The following is a 6,845-nucleotide window of genomic DNA, read 5'->3' on the forward strand; positions in this document are numbered from 1 at the left end:
ACACTCAAATTTGTTAGGAAGTAATAAAATTTTCACTATTTGAAGATGATATGATAGCCTATCTAGAAAACCCAAAAGACTTCTAGAACTGATAAATGAATTCAGTAAAGTTTCAGGATACAAAATCAATGTACTGTTGCATTTCTATATAGTAATAATGAAGCAGCAGAAAGAGAAACTAAGAAAATAGTCCCATTTACAAATGCACAGAAATAATAAAGTATCTAGGGATAAATGTAACCAAAGAGGTGAAATACATGTACTCTGAAAACTATAAAACATTGATGAAAGAAATTCAAGATTACACAAAGAATTGGAAAGACATTCCATGTTCATGTATTTGAAGTATAAATATTGTTAAAATGTCCATACCAGCTAATGCTATCTACAGATTTAATGGAATCCATATTAAAGTACCAACAGCATTTTTAATAGAACTAGAACACATAATCCTAAAATTTGAATGGAACTACAAAAGACCCATAATAGCCAAAGCAATCTTGAAAATGAAAAACAAAACTGGAGATATCACAATTGCAGACTTCAAGTTATATTAGAAAGCGGTAGCAATCAAAACTGTATGGTACTGCATAATAACAGACACATAGATCAATGGAACAGAATAAAAATCCCATAAATAAAACCACAATTGTATGGTCAATTAATCTTCAAAAAGGAGACAAGAATATGTAATAGGAAAAAGACATCTCTTCAACAAATGGTGGTGGGAGAACTGGACAGCTCCATGCAAAAGAATGAAACTGAACCACGTTCTTACACCACACAAAAATATAAACTCAGAATGGATTAGAGTCCTAAATGTGAGATGTGAAACCATAACAATCCTAGAAGAGAGCACGGACAGTGATGGCTCTGATATCAATCATGGCAATATTTTTCTAGATATGTCTCCCAAGGCAAGAGAAATAAAAGCAAAAATGAACTATTAGGACTACATCAAAACAAAAAGCTTCTGCAGAGTGAAAGAAACAATCAATAAAACTAAAAAATAACCTACTGAGTGGGAGAAGATATTTGCAAATGATACATATGGTGAAGGGTCTGTCTGCAAGATATACACCCAAAAAACAACTAATCTAACTTAAATATTGGCCACAGATATGAACAGACACTTCTCCAAGGAAGACATCCAGATGGCAAACAGATACATGAAAAGATGCTCGATATCACTGTTCATCAGGGAAATACAAATCAAAACTACACTGACATACTACCTCACACCTGTCAGAATTGCTAAAGTAAAAAACAAGAAACAATTGTTGGTGAGGATGTGGAGAAAAAGGAACACTCTTACACTGTTGGTGGGAATGCAAACTGGTGCAGCCACTGTGGAAAACAGTATGGAGGTTCATACAAAAATATAAAAAATAAAACTGCCCTACAATCCAGTAATTGCACTACTGGGTATTTACCCCCAAAATACAAGAACACTAACTGAGATGAATATATGCATCCCTGTATTTATTGTAACATTATTTACAAAAGCCATTTTATGGAAGCAGCGCAAATGTCCATGGATAGGTGAATGGATAAAGAAGTTGTATGTGGGGGCGCCTGGGTGGCTCAGTGGGTTAAGCCGCTGCCTTCGGCTCGGGTCATGATCTCAGGGTCCTGGGATCGAGTCCCGCATCGGGCTCTCTGCTCGGCAGGGAGCCTGCTTCTCTCTCTCTCTCTCTGCCTGCCTCTCCATCTACTTGTGATTTCTCTCTGTCAAATAAATAAATAAAATTAAAAAAAAAAGAAGTTGTATGTGCATACACACACACACACACACATGTGTGTATGTATGTATGTATGTATTGGAATATTAGCCATAAATAAGAATGAAATCTTGTCATTTGTAAGGATATGAATGGAACTAGACAGTATTAAGTTAGATGGACTAAATCAGTCAGAGAAAGACAAATACCATATGATTTCACTCATATGTGGAAATTAAGAAACAGATGAGCAAAAGAAAAAAGGGAGAGAGGGAGAGACAAATCAAGAAATAGACTCTTACAGAGAACAAACTGTTGGTTAGCAGAAGGGAGATGTGTTGGGGAATGGGTGAAATAAGTGATGATGAAAAGGTGGGTACTTGCCATGATGAGCACTGGATGATGTATGGAATTGTTGAATCACAATATTGTACACCTGAAACTAATATAACATTGTATGTTAATTATACTGGAATTTAAAAAAAACACAAGGTGCTATCACCTCACACCTGTCACAATGGCTAAAATCAAAAATATAAGAAACAAGTGTTGGTGAAGATGTGGAGAAAAAGGAACGCTCATGCACTGTTGGTGGGAATGCAAACTGGCACTGCCACTCTGCCACGCAGTATGGAGTTTCCTCAAAAAGTTGAAAAATAGACCTACCCTATGGTTCAGTAATTGTGCTATTCAGTATTTACCAAAAAAATACAAAAGCATTAATTCAAAAGGATACATGTACCCCCATGTTTATTGCAGCATTATTTACAATAGCCAAATTACGGAATCAGTCCAAGTGTCTATCAAGCAACTAATGAATAACTGAACAATATATCAAAAACTAATAATGTTCTATACATTGGCTAATTGAATTAAAACAATAGGTGAATGCATAAAGAAGATGTGGTATATATAAACAAAATGATTAGTTTTTAACATAGCTTCTTAAGTAGTTTTTACTTGTTTTGCTGTAGAATGAGTTGAACAATATGTGTCTGATAATTACATATTTTAAACTGTAAATATATATTTTATCAGGTTTATACTGATAAAACCAGGAATGTGAATTAAAAGATGAAAGCAATGGTCAGGAGGAGGGTCCGGCTCCCAGCAAGCGGCAGAGCAACAGAGCACAAAATCGGGACTTTTAATTTAAAAGTCTGTGATCCGAAGGGGCACGTGCACCCGAATGTTTATAGCAGCAATGTCTACAATAGCCAAACTATGGAAAGAACCCAGATGTCCATCAACAGATGAATGGATAAGGAAGAAGTGGTATACATATACAATGGAATATTATGCAGCCATCAAAAGAAATGAAATCTTGCCATTTGCGATGATGTGGATGGAACTAGAGGGTATCATGCTTAGCGAAATAAATCAAGCAGAGAAAGACAACTATCATATGATCTCCCTGATATGAGGAAGTGGTGATGCAACATGGGGGCTTAAGGGGGTAGGAGAAGATTAAATGAAACAAGATGGGATTGGGAGGGAGACAAACCATAAGTGACTCTTAACCTCACAAAACAAACTGAGGGCTGCTGGGGGGAGGGGATTTGGGAGAAGGGTGGTGGGGTTATGGACATTGGGGAGGGTATGTGCTATGATGAGTGCTGTGAAGTGTGTAAACTTGGCGATTCATAGACCTGTACCCCTGGGGATAAAAATACATTATATTTTTATAAAAAATAAAATTTTTTAATAATTTTAAAATAATTTTTATAAAAAATAAAAAATTAAAAAAAATAAAATCAAGGAAGAAGAAAAATGAAAAAAGAAAAAAATAAATCTTTCTTTCTCTTAAAAAAAAAGAATACAATGGTCAGGTGCCAATGAATACTTCAACCTTAGCAAGAAATGGACAGTTCTCCTATTTTACATTTTGCAAGAACCCTGCTCAGTCCATTTTCTCTGGCCCACTTCCCCTGTGCTCCTCCTTAGTATTTCCAGTATAGTCTGTACCCATTTATATCTCAGAGTCTACAGTTTATTTTTATTTGTCTGCTTCCAACATAAGGTTGTGAAATCCACGATTATGACAAAAAATGTTTCATTGGTCTTTGAATATTCAGTGCAAAGAGCACTTATGTAAATATGGTGGGCAGAACTATCTACCATGATAATAAATAAATATTTTGTAGACAACACAGAAAGGAAAAATGCACACTTATAATGGGGACTTGATATAGTGGATGCTCTTCTTGTAATTATAATTTTTTAAAAGATTTTATTTATTTATCAGATAGAGATCACAAGTAGGCAGAGAGGCAGGCAGAGAGAGAGGGGGAAGCAGGCTCGCTGGTGAGCAGAGAGCCCGATGTGGCGCTCAATCCCAGGACCCTGAGATCATGACCTGAGCCGAAGGCAGAGGCTTTAACCCACTGAGTCACCCAGGTGCCCCTGTAGTTATAATTTCTATGACCTTTGAGATTAGCTTTCAGGCAAACTTTTTGGTTACTGTGAGGCTTTCTGGGAAAATCTCATTAACAGAAAAATTTTTAGCAGCCCTACCAGCTTTCTAGCAAAATTCTCATTATAAAGCCTGACTTAGCACAGTGTTTGTAACAGCCCCTCAGTTATGCATGTGATATAACTTAAAGATTTACAAGATATACTTAAAATTCACATATTTTATAATGTTTTCATTTATATTGTATCATTTTTTACTCAAACTCAATTTAAAGGAAATTTTATATCAGTACTAAAAATATAAAACATGCATTAGATGCTATGGTAAATATTTTTAAAAATTAATTCTGTGAGTGACAGGGACCAAATCATGGTTGAGAAGTCTCAAAAGAGTGTAAAGATTGCTCCTGGAGCAGTTGTGTGTGTAGAAAATGAAATGTGGGGTGATGTAACTATAGGATCCATGACAGCGATCCATACTAAAGCACAAATTACTGCAGAAGCCAGGCCAGTAGTGATTGGTGAAGGTAACCTAATAGAAGAACAGGTGCTTATCATAAATGCTCACCCTGATATTATCACCCCTAATGCTGAAGATCCATAACTGAAACCTATGATCACTGGCACCAACAATGTGTTTGAAATTGTCTGCTATTCCCAAGCCATTAAAATGGGAGATAATAATGTCATTGTATCAAAAGCATATTTGGACAGAAATATAATATTTACAAGTGTTTGGGTCACTTCAGTTTGTTGCAACCTGAATACAACTGAGGTCATCCCTGAGAAAACAGTGATCGATTGTTCAGACTGCCTTTGTGGTGTGCATACCGAGCAACCACAACTCCAGATACTACAGCTGGATTTCCTGATAAAAATCTTGCCAAACTACCACCACCTAAAGAAGACTATGAAAGGGAGTCCAACTCCAGTAATGTATGAAGACAATGGTGAGAAACCTCTTAAGGACTTGGTAATAAGATACCCCAGAGAATAAAACTAATTAAATCAACAGGTGGTGAGGAAGTAATAGTTTATCAAGACTTTTGGTGGCTTGGGAAGAATATACCTTGAGACTCACCACTTTGGGCACTAATTGCAAGCTTAACTGAACCATCTTCTGATTTGCTAATATGGCCACCACATTATAATTCAGGGAAAGAAGGAACTCTGGATGAGAGCATGAGAATTCCATTCTACACATAGTAAATTTAGTGAAGATTTCTGATTTATACATTAGTATTATATGAATTTATTTTGTATAGCCCAATTTGTATAGCTCAAAGTCTGTCAATTTAGTCTATGAGTTCTAAATATTTTGATAAAATAGTTCTGACCCTTTAGGACAAAGAACAAATTAAACACAGGCTGTACTGTGCAAACTTCACTGTGTGGGGCTTCTCCACAGACAGGCTACCAGCCTTCTTTACTAACAATCTCTATCTTACTGCGACTGAACTCAAACGTCATCACAGACATTCTAGGCAGTTATGCTAAGTGGTAGGACAAGCCCTGACATGCCTGTGACATAAAAACTAGAAAGTGGCAGGAAGAAGAAAGAAACCATTTTATCATAGCATCTCTCTGCAACAATGTAGTGATAGTTCTTGGGTCAGGATGATAGATTTTCACCAGTTGAGTATTATCAAGTTTAAAAACCTACTTTACACTGTTCTCTTATTCATCAATGAATACACACTATAGTAATTTTCTCTGCTATATAGAAAATTACATCCAAAATGTGGCAACTTAACACAGTGAACATTTGTTATGTTACACAGTTTTGGCAGGTCAAATGTAGGAATGGTGTAGTAGGTGGTTTCTGGTGGTTCAGTGTGTCTCATTAAGTTTCTTTCAAGAAGTCGGTCAGACCTGCAGTCATTTGAAAACCTGACTGGGGCTGGATAGTCCACTTATAAGATGACAGATGACGGTCTCACAAGGCTATTGGAAGGAGGCTTTGATTTCATACCACGTGAGCCTCTCTACTGGGCAGTTTATCCTCATGATATGGCAACTAACTTCTCTCAGCTTCCTTTAGATCTAAGAGAGGAAGGAACTTGTCTCTAAATTTGCACAAGATCACTTCCACTTCATTTTATTTCTTAGAAGCAAGTCACTAAGTCCATCTCACACTCAAGGGGGAGGGGTTAAGCTCATATTTTAAAGGGAGGAACACCCAAACATTCATGTTCATATTCTAAAACCACCAGCATATACATCCATTTATGCCTGGGTTCTCACTAGCACACTGTCTGCATCTCTCAAGGGTCTCCATATTGGGGAAGATGGGTTCAGGAAGGACTTCTCCTTATTAATGGTAATGGCACATGACATCATCACATGTCTTAAGCTCAACTTTAAACATAAGTTTAACTTCTCTAAGTTGAGTAGAAATTATTATAAATAAAAATTCTGAAGGACAAAAAATTTAGTTCAATGAAATAAAAACTATAAAAGTTTAAAAATTAAGAATGAAATATAAATAATAAATTTAACTGATTTCCCTTTTACTAAATACTCTGGAAATGCTTTGCTATTTAAGTTTATAAATGTCATTTTTTTCCAAGGATTTATTTATCTAGTGTAGAGAGAGAGAGAGAGAGTACAGTGTGGGGAGGGGCAAGGGTGAGGGAGAAAGATAGCAGACTCTGTGCTGAGTGCAGAGGTGGGGCTCCATCTCATGGCTCTGAGATCACAGCCTGAGCCAAA

At 36.3% G+C, this 6,845-nt stretch overlaps 1 pseudogene; it reads left to right on the plus strand.

Annotated features, from left to right (window-relative positions):
• The first annotated feature begins 4,503 nt into the window (after positions 1–4,503).
• LOC132007135 (dynactin subunit 6-like) lies at positions 4,504–5,130 on the plus strand (annotated as a pseudogene).
• The last annotated feature ends 1,715 nt before the right edge of the window (positions 5,131–6,845 follow it).

This window comes from Mustela nigripes, chromosome X (assembly GCF_022355385.1).
Source record: "Mustela nigripes isolate SB6536 chromosome X, MUSNIG.SB6536, whole genome shotgun sequence".
Lineage (NCBI taxonomy): Eukaryota > Metazoa > Chordata > Mammalia > Carnivora > Mustelidae > Mustela > Mustela nigripes.